Source organism: Prunus avium, chromosome 7 (genome assembly GCF_965620075.1).
Source record: "Prunus avium chromosome 7, drPruAviu1.hap1.1, whole genome shotgun sequence".
Lineage (NCBI taxonomy): Eukaryota > Viridiplantae > Streptophyta > Magnoliopsida > Rosales > Rosaceae > Prunus > Prunus avium.
The window spans coordinates 17,182,503-17,206,418 of NC_142290.1; the positions used below are offsets into that span (position 1 = coordinate 17,182,503).

Below are 23,916 nucleotides of genomic sequence, written 5' to 3' on the forward strand. Positions count from 1 at the left end.
CAAGCTGTGGTAGCATGGTCATGAGATTCACAAATGCTACACACTTCCTTCGGAGGGCTTCTTGAGTTTAATGCAAGAAGAGCATCTAGCTTTTGTTCCAGTTTTGAAATCTGCATACTAGAAGCATCATTAGAACCACTAATAACACGTTTACCTCTTGTATCCGTATGTTGGGTCTCCATTGCTATCTCCTCAAAGAGTTCGTACGTTTCTTCTGGAGTTTTGGTTTTAAAAGAACCACCTGCAAAATTGGTGACTATATTATGACTAGAAGAGGTTAGTCCTTTATAAAACATACGCATTTGAAGCTTCAATGGAATCCCATGATGAGGACATTGGTTGAGCAACCCATTGAATTTCTCCCATGCTTCACAAAACGATTCATCATCTTGCTGTGCAAATAACAAGATCTTGTCCCTAAGCATGTCGGTCTTTTGCGTGGAGAAGTATTTTTCCAGGAACTTCTTTTGAATGGCAGACCATGTAGTGAGTGAACCAGGCTTCAAAGAATTCAACCAATACTTCGCCTTATCCTTTAAAGTGTATGGAAACACTCTCATTCGAAGTTGATCTTCTGTCACACCTGTCAAGGGAAAAGAACTCACAACATTAAAAATATCCTTTATATGAGTCAATGGATCTTCATTAGGTAAACCATAAAAGGAAGGCAGCATATTAAGATGAGAAGATTTAAGCTCATAATTTCGAGCTACAGTGGGCAGCAAAATGCTTGAAGGAGATGCTGGAATTGTTGGGATATCAAGTTCTCCCATGAACTCAATGGCAGCCATCATTTCTTCTTCTTCTTGGTCTGAACTTGCTTCCGAATTTGAAAGTGAAGAACCAGGAAGTTTAGTGTGGAGAGCAAGACTTGTAAATGTAGCAAGAGCTTGCTCTTTTGCAGTTGACAACTCCCTTTCTAGACGATTCTGAATTTCAGAGGTCACTCGTCTGGGTTGCAATGATGGTCCTGCGTTCAAAGATCTAGAACGTTGGAACGAAGACCTCACTTGTTCAAGTAATGGCTTTTTAGACATAAACTACCTGAAACAGAAAATTAGATTAATTAGAAACACTAAAAAGAATAGGGTAACCTTGGGCACATAACCAGGGAAGAACTTTCGTTCAGTCCCCGGCAACGGCGCCAAAATTTGTTGTTAATATTATGTTAACTCGCAATTGTACGGGGCAATTAGTAGTATAGCAAGACAAGTACGAGGTCGTACCCACGAAGACTGAGAAGTTAAAACTAGTTATGTACTTAGATTACCAAATTCAAGAAAGTAGGAGGTTATGTCTAAAACAGAATTTAAAACAAGAGTGGTTGTGATTGTTGAACAAAAGAAGCAAAATGAAATTGCAAACAAAAACAAGTAAACAAATGTAACAAAGAGTGGTTTTAAGAGTTGGAAAACAGATTTTGAGACTAGGGCATTCGAATCACCATAACAATTCAATTCTGGGTTATAAAGATTCAAGTAACAAGTCTAATTCAGATTCAAAGATTGATTCTAGCTAAAGTATGATTAGGCCATGGTGTTTGGTCCTAACCTTGTGTTCCTAATTCCCTAATTTGATCATTTGTTGTCTAACCTAAAATTAAGCATTAGGAACCCATTAAGCATAGAAGAACATTTTAAACAACCAAGTATGTATCTAATCCCTGTTGTCGAATGTCCATACATACTCTTCCTATTCAAAGTTCAATTCGAATTAAAGCATGGTGTATACTCTTAATTCAAACCAAGATAGTTAACAAACAAGTTCTAATGGTGATCAATCATTCAAACAAGCATGTTAACTTATAAGCATAATGAATAAGAACATGAATCATGAATCAAACTTGAAACTCCAAACTTATAAACCCAGAATATTCATGTTAGGTTACATCAAAGCCCTAGTTATGGATTTAGCTACTCATAATGGAAAAGAGACTTGAACAGAAATGAGAAAACATAATGAATGCAATAAGAGTAGAAGAACCCTTTTTCTGAAGTTCTTGTGGTGTCCAAGGCTTCTCCAAGTGCTTCTCCACTTCTAATGCTTCTCCAAGAGCTTCCCCACTTCTAGAAAGATGTATGAAGGATATGGAGGTGATTTGGGATGAGTTTGAGTGAGTGGTGATGGCTAAGGAAGATGAAATTCGTAGGGAAATGGAAGAGAAGAAAGCTGGAGTTGTTTTGGTAATTGTTGGAGTGTTTGGGATTGTGAGAGTGTTTGAGGATGGTTGGAGTGAATTGTGGGGTTGTGAATCCCAGGATTTGTTGTGTCTTGAATGTGGAATGGATGTGGTATTTATAGGGAGAGGGGAGTGATAAATCTGAATTCAATATGGCTAATACATACAACACTTGCATTATAAAAGATGAATTGGTTGATGCACTTCACTAATGCATACAACACTTGCATTATAAAATCTGAATTGGTTGATGCACTTCACCAATAAATCCCACCAGCAGCCCTAGCTCATCTTCATGTCACCATGACCAAGCTTCCAACTAGCTACAATAGCTCATGCCTAGCTCACCATGACCAAGCTTCCAACCAGCTCATCCTCATGTCAGCATGACCAGCAACTTCAAGGGCTTACAACTTGGGCTTCTCTTAAGCAAATGATGACTTTAAGATGTCCATTGTGAAGTTCAGAATGTGTATGATCCAACCACACAAGTATTGGCCCAATCCAAGCTCGGAGGAGGAAGTTAAGGCCGAAACAAATTGCTAACTCGTTTTGCTCGCTGACAAAAATCCATCCTGAGCATGGTTCAGTGTTTGCTAGGTTACGGCCTCCAGAGTTATTCAATGGGGCTGAAATTTGGATATGTTATAGTACACACCCATTGGAACAACTTTCATGAAGAATGCGGCCTCATCCGAGCTGTGTAGATTGCTGAAACAGATCTTGCAATGTGACCCACGAAACTGGACTGTAGGAAAAATGAGTTTGTCTTTAAGCTCTTCTTCCATTCATCCAAATTAGGCCTTAACATGCTTGAATTGCATGAATTATGCTCTCTTGCTCTATTGGCCTACAAAACACACAAATAGAGGCAAATAACTCAGAATTATAGGAAACTAAGCAAAAGAAGTAAGTAAATTGGGCATGTATATGTATGAAATTATGAGCTTAACAATAAGGTGGGAGGAGTTTTGAGTGAAATCCAATCGCTAGAAGTATGGAATACACCAACCACTCCAATTAGGAACGAACTGCTGTTGAACTTGAATTGTCCAATTTCTCACACCTATTGATTTCGGATCGAGCTCAAAACTTGGGCAACATCATAATATGGTGGGAGGAGTCATTTGGTGCGTTTTGAGTGAAATCCAATCGCTAGAAGTATGGAATACACCAACCACTCCAATTAGGAACGAACTGCCGTTGAACTTGAATTGTCCAATTTGCAACACCTATTGATTTCGGATCGAGCCCAAAACTTGGGCAACATCATAATATGGTGGGAGGAGTCATTTGGTTAGTTTTGAGTTAAATCCAACCGCTAGAAGTGCGGAATACACCAACCACTCCAATTAGGAACGAACTGCTGTTGAACTTGAATTGTCCAATTTGCAACACCTATTGATTTCGGATCGAGCCCAAAACTTGGGCAACATCATAATATGGTGGGAGAAGTCATTTGGTGAGTTTTGAGTGAAATCCAATCGCTAGAAGTATGGAATACACCAACCACTCCAATTAGGAACGAACTGCCGTTGAACTTGAATTGTCCAATTTCGAACACCTATTGATTTGGGATCGAGCCCAAAACTTGGGCAACATCATAATATGGTGGGAGGAGTCATTTGGTGAGTTTTGAGTGAAATCCAATCCCTAGAAGTATGGAATACAGCAACCACTCCAATTAGGAACGAACTGCCGTTGAACTTGAATTGTCCAATTTCTCACACCTATTGATTTCGGATCGAGCCCAAACCTTGGGCAACATCATAATATGGTGGGAGGAGTCATTTGGTGAGTTTTGAGTGAAATCCAGTCGCTAGAAGTATGGAATACACCAACCACTCCAATTAGAAACGAACTGCCATTGAACTTGAATTGTCCAATTTCTCACACCTATTCATTTCGGATCGAGCCCAAAACTTGGGCAACATCATAATATGGTGGGAGGAGTCATTTGGTTAGTTTTGAGTTAAATCCAATCGCTAGAAGTGTGGAATACACCAACCACTCCAATTAGGAACGAACTGCCGTTGAACTTGGATTGTCCAATTTCCCACACCTATTGATTTCAGATCTAGCCCAAAACATGGGCAACATCATAATAAGGTGGGAGGAGTTTTGAGTGAAATCCAATCGCTAGAAGTATGGAATACGCCAACCACTCCAATTAGGAACGAACTGCCGTTGAACTTGAATTGTCCAATTTGCAACACCTATTGATTTCGGATCGAGTCCAAAACTTGGGCAACATCATAATATGGTGGGAGAAGTCATTTGGTGAGTTTTGAGTGAAATCCAATCGCTAGAAGTATGGAATACACCAACCACTCCAATTAGGAACGAACTGCCGTTGAACTTGAATTGTCCAATTTCGAACACCTATTGATTTCGAATCGAGGCCAAAACATAGGCAACATCATAATATGGTGGGAGGAGTCACTTGGTGAGTTTTGAGAGAAATCCAGTCGCTAGAATTATGGAATACACCAACCACTCCAATTAGGAACGAACTGCCGTTGAACTTGAATTGTCCAATTTGGAACACCTATTGATTTCGGATCGAGCCCAAAACTTGGGCAACATCATAATGTGGTGGGAGGAGTCATTCGGTGAGTTTTGAGTGAAATCCAATCGCTTGAAGTATGGAATACACCAACCACTCCAATTAGGAACGATCTGCCGTTGAACTTGAATTGTCCAATTTCTCACACCTATTGATTTCGGATCGTACCCCAAACTTGGGCAACATCATAATATGGTGGGAGGAGTCATTTGGTGAGTTTTGAGTGAAATCCAATCCCTAGAAGTATGGAATACAGCAACCATTCCAATTAGGAACGAACTGCCGTTGAACTTAAATTGTCCAATTTCTCACACCTATTGATTTCGGTTCGAGCCCAAAACATGGGCAACATCATAACATGGTGGGAGGAGTCATTTGGTGAGTTTTGAGTGAAATCCAATCTCTAGAAGTATGGAATACACCAATCACTCCAATTAGGAACTATCTGCCGTTGAACTTGAATTCTCCAATTTCTCACACCTATTGATTTGGGATCGAGCCCAAAACTTGGGCAACATCATAATATGGTGGGAGGAGTCATTTGGTGAGTTTTGAGTGAAATCCAATCCCTAGAAGTATGGAATACAGCAACCACTCCAATTAGGAACGAACTGCCGTTGAACTTGAATTGTCCAATTTCTCACACCTATTGATTTCGGATCGAGCCCAAACCTTGGGCAACATCATAATATGGTGGGAGGAGTCATTTGGTGAGTTTTGAGTAAAATCCAGTCGCTAGAAGTATGGAATACACCAACCACTCCAATTAGAAACGAACTGCCGTTGAACTTGAATTGTCCAATTTCTCACACCTATTGATTTCGGATCGAGCCCAAAACTTGGGCAACATCATAATATGGTGGGAGGAGTCATTTGGTTAGTTTTGAGTTAAATCCAATCGCTAGAAGTGTGGAATACACCAACCACTCCAATTAGGAACGAACTGCCGTTGAACTTGGATTGTCCAATTTCCCACACCTATTGATTTCAGATCGAGCCCAAAACATGGGCAACATCATAATAAGGTGGGAGGAGTTTTGAGTGAAATCCAATCGCTAGAAGTATGGAATACACCAACCACTCCAATTAGGAACGAACTGCCGTTGAACTTGAATTGTCCAATTTGCAACACCTATTGATTTCGGATCGAGCCCAAAACTTGGGCAACATCATAATATGGTGGGAGAAGTCATTTGGTGAGTTTTGAGTGAAATCCAATCGCTAGAAGTATGGAATACACCAACCACTCCAATTAGGAACGAACTGCCGTTGAACTTGAATTGTCCAATTTCGAACACCTATTGATTTCGAATCGAGCCCAAAACATAGGTAACATCATAATATGGTGGGAGGAGTCATTCGGTGAATTTTGAGTGAAATCCAATCGCTTGAAGTATGGAATACACCACCCACTCCAATTAGGAACGATCTGCCGTTGAACTTGAATTGTCCAATTTCTCACACCTATTGATTTCGGATCGTACCCCAAACTTGGGCAACATCATAATATGGTGGGAGGAGTCATTTGGTGAGTTTTGAGTGAAATCCAATCCCTAGAAGTATGGAATACAGCAACCATTCCAATTAGGAACGAACTGCCGTTGAACTTGAATTGTCCAATTTCTAACACCTATTGATTTCGGTTCTAGCCCAAAACATGGCCAACATCATAACATGGTGGGAGGAGTCATTTGGTGAGTTTTGAGTGAAATCCAATCTCTAGAAGTATGGAATACACCAATCACTCCAATTAGGAACTATCTGCCGTTGAACTTGAATTGTCCAATTTCTCACACCTATTGATTTCGGATCGAGCTCAAAAGTTGGGCAACATCATAATACGGTGGGAGGAGTCAATTGGTGAGTTTTGAGTGAAATCCAATCGCTAGAAGTATGGAATACACCAACCACTCCAATTAGGAACGAACTGCCGTTGAACATGAATTGTCCAATTTGGAACACCTATTGATTTCGGATCGAGCCCAAAACTTGGGCAACATCCTAGTACGGTGAGAGGTGTCATTTTGTGAGTTTTGAGTGAAATCCAATCGCTAGAAGTGTGGAATACACCAACCACTCCAATTAGGAACGAAATGCCGTTGAAATTGAATTGACCAATTTCTCACACCTATTAATTTCGGATCGAGCCCAAAACTTGGGCAACATCATAATATGGTGGGAGGAGTCATTTGGTGAGTTTTGAGTGAAATCCAATCGCTAGAAGTATGGAATACACCAACCACTCCAATGAGGAACGAACTGCCGTTGAACTTGAATTGTCCAATTTCGAACACCTATTGATTTCGGATCGAGCCCAAAACTTGGGCAACATCATAATATGGTGGGAGGAGTCATTTGGTGAGTTTTGAGTAAAATCCAATCGCTAGAAGTATGGAATACACCAACCACTACAATTAGGAACGAACTGCCGTTGATCTTGAATTGCCCAATTTCTCACACCTATTGATTTCGGATCGAGCCCAAAACTTGGGCAACATCATAATATGGTGGGAGGAGTCATTTGGTGAGTTTTGAGTGAAATCCAATCGCTAGACGTATGTAATACACCAACCACTCCAATTAGGAACGAACTGCCGTTGAACTTGAATTGTCCAATTTCTCCCACCTATTGATTTCGGATCGAGCCCCAAACTTGGGCAACATCATAATATGGTGGGAGGAGTCATTTGGTGAGTTTTGAGTGAAATCCAATCGCTAGAAGTATGGAATACACCAACCACTCCAATTAGGAACGAACTTCCGTTGAACTTGAATTGTCCAATTTCTCACACCTATTGATTTCGGATCGAGCCCAAAACTTGGGGAACATCATAATATGGTGGGAGGAGACATTTGGTGAGTTTTGAGTGAAATCCAATCGCTAGAAGTGTGGAATACACCAACCACTCCAATTAGGAACGAACTGCCGTTGAACTTGAATTGTCCAATTTCTCACACCTATTGATTTTGGATCGAGCTCAAAAGTTGGGCAACATCATAATACGGTGGGAGGAGTCAATTGGTGAGTTTTGAGTGAAATCCAATCGCTAGAAGTATGGAATACACCAACCACTCCAATTTGGAACGAACTGCCGTTGAACTTGAATTGTCCAATTTCTCACACCTATGGATTTCGGATCGAGCCCCAAACTTGGGCAACATCATAATATGGTGGGAGGAGTCAATTGGTGAGTTTTTGAGTGAAATCCAATCGCAAGAAGTATGGAATACACCAACCACTCCAATTAGGAACGAACTTCCGTTGAACTTGAATTGTCCAATTTCTCACACCTATTGATTTCGGATCGAGCCCAAAACTTGGGCAACATCATAATATGGTGGGAGGAGTCATTTGGTTAGTTTTGAGTGAAATCCAATCGCTAGAAGTATGGAATACACCAACCACTCCAATTAGGAACGAACTTCCGTTGAACTTGAATTGTCCAATTTCTCACACCTGTTGATTACGGATCGAGCCCCAAACTTGGGCAACATTATAATATGGTAGGAGGAGTCATTTGGGGAGTTTTAAGTGAAATCCAATCGCTAGAAGTATGGAATACTTATCGGTTCATAATTGTATATCATTTTGTACCCTTCTAGCTTATGATTTGGTTATGTTTTTGAGTTAAACTTGTGCTTTTAATCCTTTTTGTGTTTATCTTTCAGTTAATTGACATTTAGGTAACAATGATGACTTTGGATAGGAAATGATGCAATCCATGCATGTTAAGGCTTGATTTGGGTGAATGGAAGAAGGGCTTAAAGACAAACACATTTTGGCTACAACTCCTTTCCAGCCCAATTTCGTAGGTCAGCTTCTTGGCCTTGGATCAGCATCCTATGGGGCTTGGATGAGGTGAAGATCTTCATGAAACTTGTTCCAATGGGTGTCTAGTACAACATATCCAAATTTCAGCCCAATTGGACATTTGTGGAGTGCTCAGCCTGCCCAACACTCAACCCTGCTCAGGAGGATTTGCAGCTGCCAGCTTTGTCATGTGCCTCCATGTGCCTCACCCATGCTGCAACTGACTTTGGATCCAACATAATGAGTGAAGTGGGGAGGCATTCCAGCTATGAAAGTCTAAAGGATCAATTTGGTACATGCTGGAGTTATTATAGAGAAAGTATGTGCATGCATGTAAAGCATAAATGAAATGAAGTCAACTCCAGTCTCTGTTCGGCAGCCAAATTGTATGGCCCAAAACGCATATTTCTACTGCTCCGATGGGAATACTTTCTTCATAGACGTTGTTCCAATGGGTGTCTACTATAACATATCCAACTTTGAGCCCCATTGGATAAGTTTTGAAACCTCTGGCGTTCCTACACCAAGTCTGGTTCAGAAGACTCGTTTTTGTTCAACAACCAAAAGAAGACCACATGGGTTGGCAGCAAAAGGCAGCCACAATTGATCACCTTTGATCCCATGTGAAGAAAGCTTGAGGTGCAGCAAAAGAAGTATGGGATGGGATTGATTCCAACCACACTAACATAGACAAGATGAAGTGGGAGTTATGGGTTGTATTAAATGAGGAATGGTGGTGTTGGATTTCATCATGATGTTCCTCCCTCTTAGCCCTATAAATAGAGGAGTCTTCAAGCTACAAAATTCACTTCAGCCATCCTCCACACTTCCATCATCCAGAAATCATCCTCATACATTCCCACAACCCCAAACACTCAAGCAATCAACCCAATACTCTAAACTGCCCCAAAATCACCAAAACAGCTCCAGAAAACCTCCCTTCCATTTCCCTACGAATTTCCTCTTTCTCAGCCATCACCACTCACTCAAGCTCATCTCAAATCACCTCCATATCCTTCATACATCCTTCTAGACGTGGAGAAGCTCTTGGAGAAGCATTGGACACTACAAGAACTTCAGAAAAGGGTTTTTCTACTCTTATGGCATTCATTATGTTTTCCCATTTCTATTTTAGTTTCTTTTCCATTATGAGTAGCTAAATCCATAACTAGGGCTTTGATGTAACCTAACATGAATATTCTGGGTTTATAAGTTTGGAGTTTCAAGTTTGATTCATGATTCATGTTCTTATTCATTATGCTTATAAGTTAACATGCTTGTTTGAATGATTGATCACCATTAGAACTTGTTTGTTAACTGTTCGGTTCATTTTTACACATGATTTTTCATGTTATTCCCCTATTATTTTGAGTTAGTTCTTGACATTTTATAGCTTTTTACTTCCTTTTTGTGTTTTCTTAGATTTTACCTTGGTTAGAATGAAAATGAGCTAAAAGTGCATTATTGGTTATAAATTCTGTTTTTGTTCATTTTCGTAGGTCAACTTCTTGGCCTGGGATCAACATGCTCTGGTGCTCGGATGAGGTGAAGATCTTCATGAAACTTGTTCCAATGGATGTTAACTACAACATATCCAAATTTGAGCTCCATTGGACAAGTATTGCCTATCCAACCAATCCAGCATGTTACCACAGCTCTGGAAATCCGAAGTAGTCCAGCTTTTACCTCCAATGTGTCACTTGATTCTTCTTGTTACCATAACACTTGGTAACAAGAATTTACCTTAGTGAAAGAGATATTTTCTGAGGCAAAGAGCATATTTTCAAGGACAAAGCTTCATCATGGCAAGGGGACAATGGGTGAAGGCTTTGGAGGAAAGAATGACTTTTATATTCAAAGTGTGAGCTGTAAATTGATGGGCAAAGCAAAGGGAAGTGCAATCTGAAGTTGGAGAGGTTTTGAACGTGGGTAGCGAATTCATTCTATCATTCTACACATTGAGAGCAGATTTTGGAGAGTTTGGAGCTAGAAGAAAGCCAAGGTGCAGCCAAGCAAAGTGGAGAAGAAAGCTTCCACCATTGATGACCTTGAAGCTTTCATCATTTTCTCAAAATCTGTAAACTCTTTCTAATTTTATTTTGAATTTGTATTTGGAATAAGTATGAGCAACTAAACTCCATAGCTAGGGCTTAGGTTGAAGCCCTAAACATGATTACCTTATTGTTTTGATACTTGAGTGTATGAATTTCTAGATATTGTTGATGAATTCCAATTCACCAAATTAATCTATCCTTGATGTGTGTTTTTCCTTGGTTGGCCATCTTTGAAAGCATGCTTCTTGAGATTGTTGGGATTATGTGTATCTTCATGTTATCCTAAGCAATAAATGGATGAAGTAAGAATCATCCATGTGAATTGGTTTCTTGAATACCTAATGTAAACACCATGCTATTAGGATTCTTGTGATGTTCATATTCTCTTTGAACTTAATGGGTTCTCCTTGTAATTGAATCGAAGTACGAACCATACCTAGGTTCGGTTATGGGGAGGGCACAAGTATTGTAGCACGAACCATGCACTTTACGTATATTAGAGAGAATCAATGCGTCTTGAGCCACGACCCATGGTCTTGATTGCGAACATCTTCATCAACACATTTAGAGTTCATCACTTGAGTATTCATGAACTTTGGTAGAATTGTTTAGGGTGGATTCCGAAACCCTAGTGTTTGTTACATTTTAATTTCACAATTTGATAATTCATCTCTGCTATTCTCATTTAAATTCAAAGTCCATTTACTTTCATGCAATAGAAATAGGTCACTTGAACCAAACCAAAACCCCTCCCCCCCAATGTGTGTGTGAGTTGTGTGTTTGATACGTTGTGTGTCTTGTTTACTGAATTCTGTTTATTTTAGTAACTGTTTTGGACTTTTGGTCCGCGTTGTGTTCTTCCATTTTCTGTGCTGATTCCAACCGTATAAAGAACGTGAAATTTGGATAAACGGTTGGAAAGTTATAGGCAAAACACTGGACAGAGGTCGAAACTGGAAAAATAGAAAAACGAATCTGTCCAAATGGTGATAAAAGGGTGATAGAAAGTGCTGTTTGTGTTTTTCTCTAGTTTTCTTGTATTGTTTCATTTCTTTTACACTTCTTTACTCATTTTTAGTTTCCATTTTGCATTTGTGGTGTGTCAATTAAGTGTTCTTTACGTACTCAAATTAGAACTTATAGGAAGCCGACAAGTTCTTCGTGGGATCGACCCCGTACTTACATAATCTATACTTCGATAGATCCGTGCACTTGCGGGTATTTTTAATTGGTTGTTTGCACATTAATTTGTGTCCTCTTAGGAATGCAACAATTTTTGGCGCCGTTGCCGGGGAACTGGCACGGTTGCTTATCTGTTTTGTTTGAGTATGTTTAGAGTACTTAATTTTATTTTTGTTTATTGATTGTTGTTTCATTTTATCTTGATTTGTTTTTGTTTCTTTTTCTTATAGGAATATCCGAGGAGTCACCTCCACCATACCCACACCAACTTCATTGCACTGAAATTGTGGAACTTACTATGCAAGAATACTCCAATAAATTTGTGATGGAGGAAGCAAATGTTTTTGGCTCATTTCATAATGAGTTGCATATGAATGAATATTTCCGACAAACATACAATCCGGAGTGGAGAAATCAGTCAAACTTCTGGTGGACCGACAATCCAAATTTTCAACAAGGGTCATATCAACCATATCAAGGCCAACATAATACTTGTCCAACTTATGGTCAATCCCAATATTATAATCCACCACCGCTTAGTCAATCTCACCAACCACCTCAAGGACCAACTTTGGAAGAAATTGTTGCTTCAATGGTTAGAAACACAGATAATTTCATCATGCAGAGGAATGACACCCACATGCAGAGGAATGATACCCACATGCAGAAAATGGATAAGGCCATTGCCAATCTAGAAAATCAAGTGGGACAAATTGCTACAGCTTTGAGTCAAAGGGAAGTTGGGATGATGCCTAGCCAACCAGTGATTAATCCAAATGGGTGTGAGCAAGTTCAAGCAGTTACCTTGAGAACTGGTAAGGTAATTGGTGAGGTTGATAATTCTGAAAATTTGATTCACAATGTTGATGAAATGCAGGTTGAACAAGTGACTGAGCCTAAGGAAAAGGATGAAATCAACATGAAGGAAAATACACAAGCAGCATCTCCACCTGAGTGGATCCCAAAGCATGAAATTGCAAGAAGGGCAAGAAAGGAAAAGGTATGTCGTGAACCTACTGATGAAGATATCTCACGTGCTCCTTTTCCTCACAGGTTGATGGGTTCTAAAAATCAACATGCCAAGGACATATTGGAAACTTGTAGGATGGTGCAAGTCAACATTCCTCTCTTGGAGGATCTTTGTACCAACAAGAGGAACTTCAAAGATGATGAAACAGTTGCACTAACGGAAGAGGTTTCTGTTGTTTTGCAAAGGAAGCTTCCTCCCAAGTTGGAAGATCCAGGAAGTTTCACAATTCCATGTGTAACTGGTGATAAATTGTTTGAGAAATCTTTAATTGATTTAGGTGCTTCAATTAATCTAATGCCTTATTCTGTTTTTGAAGTACTAGAGGAAGACAAGCTGAACATCCATGTTCCAAGTACCAACCATATGTTCAATGTCATTCCTTCTACTCAAGTGAAAAGGCTACCTAATCCTGAATATGTGCCTCCTCCATCTAATCCACGTATTGAAGAGCGCTTAAAATTGCTTTTGAAATCTAATCATGCGCATAAAAAGAAAAGAATACGAAATGGGTTGATTAGATGGCAAAGAGATTTGAAGAAACTTCATGTTCGGCACAAGGAGGCGATTGAGCCAAAGCCCCCCAAGTGACCATAGTATGTTGGAAGTCCAGCAAAAGACTTAAAACTTAGCGCTTCTTGGGAGGCAACCCAAGGTGAACAGAGAAGTTTGTTGTCGTCCTAATCGCTTCAAAGTGGAGTTTCTCTAGACTCAAACTTTATTTTATTTTATTTTATTTTATTTTATTTTATTTTTTTGAGTTAGGGTTACAATTTTCCAACCAGGGTAATTAGGATTTTCTTGTTGTTTCTCTTTGTTTTTATTACTTTTGCTTTCCTTTACTTGTTTGTGTTTCTAACTTGTTTTTCTTTGTTTTTCTTCTTTATTGTAGTTTGTGGTTGTTTATTTTCTTTTTGTTCATCCCAATTTCTCTATATGGCATTGTTTAATCTTAAATCTCCATCAGTTATAAACAGTGTTTCATATAAGTTTGGGAAGTGTTTTCAATTCATTAATGCACAATCAGGAATTGGGCGTGAATGCTTATTCTATTTTCGTAACATGTGATTACAAACACAATAGTGAAAATGCGTACATTAAATTCCTAATCACATGTTCTTTGTTGCATTCTGCGCCACCTGAGGCCTCTGCTAATTGCCTCTGTCTGTTCTTGCTTGTAGGATCTGCAGCAGCTCTACATGATCTTCGTTCCTTTTTTGCAGCATCTCTACATGCTGGTTGGCACTGTAGAGCCGCTTCTGCAGGTCCGCCACCAGAGCTTTCAGGGCCGCCACCTCCTCACTCAGTGCCCCGCACTCTCGTGTTCTCGCCAGTAGGCGCATGCCCAAATTTGTGGCCGAGACCGCATTGAGCACGGTTAGATTGTGGGACTCGTCCACTGCCATCCTGTCAGACCTCTGCGCCACATGCAGATGATCTGCAACTGTAAGTCTGCTGACAGTCATGCCCTCCGGCAATACTGCCCTACGCGGCACCACCTCAGAGAAGTTTGAGGCCGAGCCATGATGGTATGAGGAGTTTGGGAAGATAGGGTTTGGAGGAGCCCGTGTCTGGGCATTTGGTGGTGCAAGGGACAACTCAAGGTTAAGGTCATCAACAAGCATATCTGGGGATGCCATTGATTTTTCTGTCTGGGCTTTTTGATGGTTTTTCTTGAGTTTGCAGGTTGAAATGCAGGATGCTTCTTCTTTCAACCGAGAAGTGGTTTAAATAGCCATATGCTCATAAGGGAGCCGACACCACTTTGCATTTCCTGCGCAATTTGCGGTTGCGTCCGGTTAAAAGGGGAAGCATTTCTACTTTCGCTTTGCTTTCTTTTCCTCCCTGTTTTCTGGTGCATTATGTTTTGATTTCTTTTCAGTTTGTCGTTTTTGTTTTATTTCAGTTGGGGAAGTGTGATTTGTGTCTTTTTCGTTTGTCGCATTCCTTTTATTCCGGTTTGGGGAAGTGCGTTTTGTTTTTCTTTTTTGTCTTTTGCAACTTTCTTTTCTTTTTATTTCCGGAAACGAGAAATTTAAATTTTAAAATAAAATAAAAAATAAAAAAAATACACGGAAAGGGCAAAGACAACCAGGCACACCACTAATACATTAGAAATTATTCTTTCACAGTGCTCGGTGTCTCGGCCATTGGACCTTTGAGTTTAGCCCTATGGCTATCCTCTTCCGGGGCTTCACGCACAGCCTCTTGGGGCTCATCACTCGAGCTCCCAAAGATCGCACTCTTAGCTTGAGCGTACCTACTTTCGCGATCTGTTTTCTTGCGTTTACCCGGTTGGTCCAGGTCCTCCAGCTGCTTTCTCATGTCATGGGCGTAAACACTTACCATCTTTGAGAGATTTTGGTTCTCTTCCCGCAACGCCTCCAGCTGGTGTCGATTCACCTCCACTATCCTTGCCCTTTCCCTTTTTAAACTTTTAATAATACTCTGGCACTCTTCCACCATACTTCGCTCCGCCGCCAGCTGACCTCTTAGCACCTCTACCTCATGGGACTTCGCAAGTAGACGATGACCCACACTTGCGACTGTTGCGGTGCTTTGCACGCTTAGTGCCAGAGCATCGCTCACGACCCGGTTGTCATCCCTTGATCCCAGCACCCGTATATCCTTGGGAGTTACTAGATTTCTAGCAACTCCAAGGGCAACATCGTTGTCCAGCAGTATCGAGTCATTCACTGTCACGTGCCCCCGTGCAGAGGCAAAGTAGGGCATCCACACTGGTGCCACTGCTTGGCCCCGAGTCTGAGTCGGTGGAGCTAGGTTGAGATCCAGCGAGAATGGGTAGGAAGAAGCCATTTGAACTTTCTTTTCTTTTGTTCTTTCTTTTCTCTGTTGTGTGTTTCTGCGTTTGTGTGTTTTTTTTTCTTTCCCCAACTCTTTCTCTTCTTCTTTTATAGAGTTAGTTTTTACGTAACCCTAGCCACTGCGCTTCTGCGTTTTGCGCGGCCCTTACGGCCTATCCCCTTAGGTCACCTCACCTGGTCCCCAACCCCTTTAATTACAGTTCCGCCTTTCAGCACTTTTGAGAAACGAAAGTCGTCACACCTTCCTATGAAGCCAATAATTCTGGCTTGGGACCGTGAGAGAGACCTCTGCTTTTCGACACGTCTCTCATTTTGTATCCCGTGACTCACAGGTGCCGAGACTTCAGGGCCCACTTTTTCTATTTTTCTGAGTTCTCGCTCTTTGTGCTTCTGACTTGATTTCTTTGTCTTATTACTTTCTTCGCTTTTGGGCTTTCGTTTGGTTTGGGCTTTCATTTTGGTTTGTGCGTTTCTTTGGGTTGGATTTCTGCATGCGTAGGACTATTGTTAGGGCTTACTGTTTTATTTGTTTCTGTTTGGTTTCGTTTTTGTTTTTGTTTTTGCAACCGTGTTGTAGTTGTTTTTCGTGTTTGTTCTTGTATTTACTTGCTTTATTCCCTTTAATTCTTGTTATAACGTTGTTGATGCCTGAATTCTTTAACATTGAGGACAATGTTTGTTTCTAAGTTTGGGAAGGGATAGCAAGTCTTTTTCGTTTCACTTAAATTCTTACTTTCTTTTATTTTGTTTTGTTTTCTGTTTTGAGTCTTTTTGTTTGTTCTTAAGTCACTTTCCGAACATATATGATGAGATTGTGATGAATGTTTAAATGACTTGATTGAAAATGCTTTAAAAAAAAAAATATTAATTTGTTATTCACTAAATGGCATCGTTCTAGCATGATATGTTTGAAACCCTCTATGCACTTGCCATTTGTTTCATAATTCTCCAGTTGAGGGACTTGCATGATCCAAAGAATTGTATCAAGCATGAATTAGACTTGTATAACCATATAATGTGAGCTTTGAGCCTTGTGCTTCAATTCATGAGTGTTATACACATATTCTTATTTTTCTTGTCATCTGAGTTGTTGTTTGATCTCATTATTCATTGATTTGGTTGAGCACTTAAAAGTCACTCATTATTGTGCAATTTGATTACATGACATTTGAGAAATGATATTAAGGCCCTCTTTGGACCGTTTGTGCCTTTCAAGCTAACCCTATGCATGCTTATGCATGATTTTCCATTGTTAACCACCTTGAGCCTACATGTATGCCTTTTCTTTCAAGTAACCAATTATTACTTCTAGCCTTAGCCTGAAAAACAAGAATTTACCTTTCTAAGGAACTCGTGAGCTTTAATTTAGATGTGTTTTTCATGCTAAGTTTGGGAAGGGTTATTACATTCTTAAAAAAAAAAAAAAAAAAAAAAAAAAAAAAAAAAAAAAAAAAAAAAAAAAAAAAGAGTACTTCACTCAAAGGGTGAAAGAAAAGAGAAAAGTTGTGGTTAAGTGGCAATGGTCTCAAATTCAATTCCATGTTTCTTGGTTGTTCAAATGGAAGGAAGAAGTGTGAATCGTAATTAGTGGAGGTATAAGGCTTTGTGGTCTATTTGATCACCAAAAAAAAAAAAAAATAGTGAAAATCTCAAGCGTGATGTTTCAAAGTCTTTTAGTCAACGATTATATGCTCTTACATTGTGAGTTCCTTGGACTTTGTTGTATCCATATCCTTCATTTCTTACTCACCTTGCACCCTTAGCCCCATTACAACCTATAATAAAGACCTAAATTGATCCTAAATGTCATGTGGTTGAATTGTACACATTCTGCTTTTAAGTGTTTGGCATCCTTCTTGAGATCATATTTATGCATGTTTTTCATCTTGCTAATTTTGAGTTAAGTCCCTTATGGTTTAACTCTATTCTCATATTTACTATTGAGTGATGCATTGTAACCCTCTTCCGAGTGATTCATTTGTGAGAGGACAACTTTGGTGAGATTTGAAGTTACATTTGTGCTTGGTATGATTTTTGAAGTTGTGTGAAAACTGAAATTGGAGAATGAGTTTCATTTGGCCATCACACTACTACACTTGAGCATGTTGTGTTCTGAACTTTGCCGCCTTGTGACTAATGTCTAAACTGAGTTTTTCTTGTGAAAACTTTTGAGTCGTTTGCATGAGTCGCTCTCTCTTTAGAAAGTGTTCGGAAAGTTTTGTTTCGAGTCTTGTTTTAATTTCTGTTTTGCTCGAGGACTAGCAAAAGATAAGTTTGGGAAGTTTGTTCGGTTCATTTTTACACATGATTTTTCATGTTATTCCCCTATTATTTTGAGTTAGTTCTTGACATTTTATAGCTTTTTACTTCCTTTTTGTGTTTTCTTAGATTTTACCTTGGTTAGAATGAAAATGAGCTAAAAGTGCATTATTGGTTATAAATTCTGTTTTTGTTCATTTTCGTAGGTCAACTTCTTGGCCTGGGATCAACATGCTCTGGTGCTCGGATGAGGTGAAGATCTTCATGAAACTTGTTCCAATGGATGTTAACTACAACATATCCAAATTTGAGCTCCATTGGACAAGTATTGCCTATCCAACCAATCCAGCATGTTACCACAGCTCTGGAAATCCGAAGTAGTCCAGCTTTTACCTCCAATGTGTCACTTGATTCTTCTTGTTACCATAACACTTGGTAACAAGAATTTACCTTAGTGAAAGAGATATTTTCTGAGGCAAAGAGCATATTTTCAAGGACAAAGCTTCATCATGGCAAGGGGACAATGGGTGAAGGCTTTGGAGGAAAGAATGACTTTTATATTCAAAGTGTGAGCTGTAAATTGATGGGCAAAGCAAAGGGAAGTGCAATCTGAAGTTGGAGAGGTTTTGAACGTGGGTAGCGAATTCATTCTATCATTCTACACATTGAGAGCAGATTTTGGAGAGTTTGGAGCTAGAAGAAAGCCAAGGTGCAGCCAAGCAAAGTGGAGAAGAAAGCTTCCACCATTGATGACCTTGAAGCTTTCATCATTTTCTCAAAATCTGTAAACTCTTTCTAATTTTATTTTGAATTTGTATTTGGAATAAGTATGAGCAACTAAACTCCATAGCTAGGGCTTAGGTTGAAGCCCTAAACATGATTACCTTATTGTTTTGATACTTGAGTGTATGAATTTCTAGATATTGTTGATGAATTCCAATTCACCAAATTAATCTATCCTTGATGTGTGTTTTTCCTTGGTTGGCCATCTTTGAAAGCATGCTTCTTGAGATTGTTGGGATTATGTGTATCTTCATGTTATCCTAAGCAATAAATGGATGAAGTAAGAATCATCCATGTGAATTGGTTTCTTGAATACCTAATGTAAACACCATGCTATTAGGATTCTTGTGATGTTCATATTCTCTTTGAACTTAATGGGTTCTCCTTGTAATTGAATCGAAGTACGAACCATACCTAGGTTCGGTTATGGGGAGGGCACAAGTATTGTAGCACGAACCATGCACTTTACGTATATTAGAGAGAATCAATGCGTCTTGAGCCACGACCCATGGTCTTGATTGCGAACATCTTCATCAACACATTTAGAGTTCATCACTTGAGTATTCATGAACTTTGGTAGAATTGTTTAGGGTGGATTCCGAAACCCTAGTGTTTGTTACATTTTAATTTCACAATTTGATAATTCATCTCTGCTATTCTCATTTAAATTCAAAGTCCATTTACTTTCATGCAATAGAAATAGGTCACTTGAACCAAACCAAAACCCCTCCCCCCCAATGTGTGTGTGAGTTGTGTGTTTGATACGTTGTGTGTCTTGTTTACTGAATTCTGTTTATTTTAGTAACTGTTTTGGACTTTTGGTCCGCGTTGTGTTCTTCCATTTTCTGTGCTGATTCCAACCGTATAAAGAACGTGAAATTTGGATAAACGGTTGGAACGTTATAGGCAAAACACTGGACAGAGGTCGAAACTGGAAAAATAGAAAAACGAATCTGTCCAAATGGTGATAAAAGGGTGATAGAAAGTGCTGTTTGTGTTTTTCTCTAGTTTTCTTGTATTGTTTCATTTCTTTTACACTTCTTTACTCATTTTTAGTTTCCATTTTGCATTTGTGGTGTGTCAATTAAGTGTTCTTTACGTACTCAAATTAGAACTTATAGGAAGCCGACAAGTTCTTCGTGGGATCGACCCCGTACTTACATAATCTATACTTCGATAGATCCGTGCACTTGCGGGTATTTTCAATTGGTTGTTTGCACATTAATTTGTGTCCTCTTAGGAATGCAACATTAACTATCTTGGTTTGAATTAAGAGTAGACACCATGCTTTAATTCGAATTGAACTATGAATAGGAAGAGTATGTATGGACATTCGACAACAGGGATTAGATACATGCTTGGTTGTTTAAATTGTTCTTCTATGCTTAATGGGTTCCTAATGCTTAATTTTAGGTTAGACAACAAATGATCAAATTAGGGAATTAGGAACACAAGGTTAGGACCAAACACCATGGCCTAATCATACTTTAGCTAGAATCAATCTTTGAATCTGAATTAGACTTGTTACTTGACTCCATATAACCCAGAATTGAATTGTTATGGTGATTCGAATGCCCTAGTCTCCAAATCTGTTTTCCAACTCTTAAAACCACTCTTTGTTACACTTGTTTATTTGCTTTCATTTGCAATTTCAGTTTGCTCACTTCCTTTCACAATCACAATCACTCTCACTTTAATTTCTGTTTTAGACTTAACTTCCTAACTTCTTGAATTCGGTAATCTACGTACATAACTAATTTGAACTTCTCAGTCTTCGTGGGTACGACCTCGTACTTGTCTTGCTATATTACTAATTGCCCCGTACAATTGCGAGTTAACATAATAATTAACAACAAATACACCAACCACTCCAATTAGGAACGAACTGTCGTTGAACTCTAATTGTCATATTTGGAAGACCTATTGATTTCGGATCGAGCCCAAAACTTGGGCAACATCATAATACGGTGGGAGGAGTCAATTGGTGAGTTTTGAGTGAAATCATATCGCTAGAAATATGGAATACACCAACCACTCCAATTAGGAACGAACTGCCGTTGAACTTGAATTGCCCAATTTCTCACACCTATTCATTTTGGATCGAGCCCCAAACTTGGGCAACATCATAATATGGTGGCAGGAGTCATTTGGTGAGTTTTGAGTGAAATCCAATCGCTAGAAGTATGGAATACACCAACCACTCCAATTAGGAACGAACTGCCGTTGAACTTGAATTGTCCAATTTTTCACACCTATTGATTTCGGATCGAGCCCAAAACTTGGGCAACATCATAATATGGTGGGAGGAGTCAATTGGTGAGTTTTGAGTGAAATCCAATCGCTAGAAGTATGAAATACACCAACCACTCCAATTAGGAACGAACTGCCGTTGAACTTGAATTGTCCAATTTTTCACACCTATTGATTTCGGATCGACCCCAAAACTTGGGTAACATCATAATATGGTGGGAGGAGTCCTTTCGTGAGTTTTGAGTGAAATCCAATCGCTAGAAGTATGGAATACACCAACCACTCCAATTAGGAACGAACTGCCGTTGAACTTGAATTGTCCAATTTCTCACACCTATTGATTTCGGATCGAGCCCAAAGCTTGGGCAACATCATAATGTGGTGGGAGGAGTCATTTGGTTTGTTTTAAGTGAAATCCAATCGCTAGAAGTATGGAATACACCAACGACCCCAATTAGGAACGAACTGCCGATGAACTTGAATTGTCCAATTTGGAACACCTATTGATTTCGTATCGAGCCCAAAACTTGGGCAACATCATAATATGGTGGGAGGAGTCATTTGGGGAGTTTTGAGTGAAATCCAATCTCTAGAAGTATGGAATACACCAACCACTCCAATCAGGAACGAACTGCCGTTGAACTTGAATTGTCCAATTTGGAACACCTATTGATTTCGGATCGAGCCCAAAACTTGGGCAACATCATAATATGGTGGGAGGAGTCATTTGGGGAGTTTTGAGTGAAATCCAATCTCTAGAAGTATGGAATACACCAACCACTCCAATTAGGAAAGAACTGCCGTTGAACATGAATTGTCCAATTTCTCACACCTATTGATTTCGGATCGAGCCCAAAACTTGGGCAACATCGTAATATGGTGGGAGGAGTCATTTGGTTTGTTTTGAGTGAAATCCAATCTCTAGAAGTATGGAATACTCCAACCACTCCAATTAGGAACGAACTGCCGTTGAACTTGAATTGTCCAATTTCTCACACCTATTGATTTCGGATCGAGCCCAAAACTTAGGCAAGATCATAATATGGTGGGAGGAGTCATTTGGTTAGTTTTGAGTGAAATCCAATCCCTAGAAGTATGGAATACACCAACCACTCCAATTAGGAATGAACTGCCGTTGAACTTGAATTGTCCAATTTCTCACACCTATGGATTTCGGATCGAGCCCAAAACTTGGGCAACATCATAACATGGTGGGAGGAGTCATTTTGTGAGTTTTGAGTGAAATCCAATCGCTAGAAGTATGGAATACACCAACCACTCCAATTAGGAACGAACTGCCGCTGAACTTGAATTGTCCAATTTCTCACACCTATTGATTTCGGATCGAGCCCAAAGCTTGGGCAACATCATAATGCTGTGGGAGGAGTCATTTGGTTTGTTTTGAGTGAAATCCAATCGCTAGAAGTATGGAATACACCAACGACCCCAATTAGGAACGAACTGCCGTTGAACTTGAATTGTCCAATTTGGAACACCTGTTGATTTCGTATCGAGCCCAAAACTTGGGCAACATCATAATATGGTGGGAGGAGTCATTTGGCGAGTTTTGAGTGAAATCCAGTCGCTAGAAGTATGGAATACACCAACCACTCCAATCAGGAACGAACTGCCGTTGAACTTGAATTGTCCAATTTCTCACACCTATTGATTTCAGATCGAGCCCAAAACTTAGGCAACATCATAATGTGGTGGGAGGAGTCATTTGGTTTGTTTTGAGTGAAATCCAATCGCTAGAAGTATGGAATACACCAACCACCCCAATTAGGAACGAACTGCCGTTGAACTTTAATTGTCCAATTTGGAACACCTATTGATTTCGTATCGAGCCCAAAACTTGGGCAACATCATAATATGGTGGGAGGAGTCATTTGGGGAGTTTTGAGTGAAATCCAATCTCTAGAAGTATGGAATACACCAACCACTCCAATTAGGAACGAACTGCCGTTGAACATGAATTGTCCAATATCTCACACCTATTGATTTCGGATCGAGCCCAAAACTTGGGCAACATCGTAATATGGTGGGAGGAGTCATTTGGTTTGTTTTGAGTGAAATCCAATCTCTAGAAGTATGGAATACTCCAACCACTCCAATTAGGAACGAACTGCCGTTGAACTTGAATTGTCCAATTTCTCACACCTATTGATTTCGGATCGAGCCCAAAACTTAGGCAAGATCATAATATGGTGGGAGGAGTCATTTGGTTAGTTTTGAGTGAAATCCAATCCCTAGAAGTATGGAATACACCAACCACTCCAATTAGGAATGAACTGCCGTTGAACTTGAATTGTCCAATTTCTCACACCTATGGATTTCGGATCGAGCCCAAAACTTGGGCAACATCATAACATGGTGGGAGGAGTCATTTTGTGAGTTTTGAGTGAAATCCAATCGCTAGAAGTATGGAATACACCAACCACTCCAATTAGGCACGAACTGCCACTGAACTTGAATTGTCCAATTTCTCACACCTATTGATTTCGGATCGAGCCCAAAGCTTGGGCAACATCATAATGCGGTGGGAGGAGTCATTTGGTTTGTTTTGAGTGAAATCCAATCGCTAGAAGTATGGAATACACCAACGACCCCAATTAGGAACGAACTGCCGTTGAACTTGAATTGTCCAATTTGGAACACCTATTGATTTCGTATCGAGCCCAAAACTTGGGCAACATCATAATATGGTGGGAGGAGTCATTTGGCGAGTTTTGAGTGAAATCCAGTCGCTAGAAGTATGGAATACACCAACCACTCCAATCAGGAACGAACTGCCGTTGAACTTGAATTGTCCAATTTCTCACACCTATTGATTTCGGATCGAGCCCAAAACTTAGGCAACATCATAATGTGGTGGGAGGAGTCATTTGGTTTGTTTTGAGTGAAATCCAATCGCTAGAAGTATGGAATACACCAACCACCCCAATTAGGAACGAACTGCCGTTGAAATTGAATTGTCCAA

General features: G+C 39.7%; 1 non-coding gene across 1 annotated transcript; it reads left to right on the top strand.

Annotated features, from left to right (window-relative positions):
• The first annotated feature begins 318 nt into the window (after positions 1-318).
• LOC148293046 (small nucleolar RNA R71) lies at positions 319-425 on the top strand. Its single transcript, XR_015825897.1, has one exon. It is a non-coding gene; the product is annotated as a small nucleolar RNA R71 (small nucleolar RNA).
• The last annotated feature ends 23,491 nt before the right edge of the window (positions 426-23,916 follow it).